This window comes from Melanerpes formicivorus, unplaced genomic scaffold (genome assembly GCF_026170545.1).
Source record: "Melanerpes formicivorus ecotype bairdi unplaced genomic scaffold, bMelFor1.0.p_v2 SCAF_100, whole genome shotgun sequence".
NCBI lineage: Eukaryota > Metazoa > Chordata > Aves > Piciformes > Picidae > Melanerpes > Melanerpes formicivorus.
Genome location: NW_027142452.1, coordinates 398,674 through 399,186, shown reverse-complemented (window position 1 = coordinate 399,186; position 513 = coordinate 398,674).

Here is a 513-nt window from a genome sequence, read left to right as displayed (position 1 = left end):
TTTCTTCCAAAGTGAGAGGTCTGGGGAAAGGAGGGGTGGGGGGGGGTGGGGGGGGGGGGTGCTGTGGTGGTAGGGGGAAAAGATGGTTTTGGGGTGATGTGTTTGCTTTGGGTTTCTCTCCCCCAAAAACAAAGCTTTCACCTTTACGATCCAGATTTTATTATTAATATTATTATGTTAGAGGTGTATATATATATATATATATTTTTTTCCCCCTTCTCTCGGAAGATTCTGGTAGGACTCCGGGTGCTTTTTTCCCAACAGACGGTCTGCGGAGATTTGCTGTTGAATAACAATGGGAAAAGGATAAGTATTTAAAGAAAAGAAGTGATTAATGATTTTCTGTATAATTCGCGCATTTTTCTTGGCTTCTGTCTGCTTATAATGGCTGTGAACTTTTAGGTCCTATAGAAATCTTCTTTTCTCCCCCTTCTATCCTATTCATACTTTCCAGCTTTGATTTCCCCTCTATAGACCTCGCATTCCTCGAAGCATATGCTTTTTTTTTTTTTT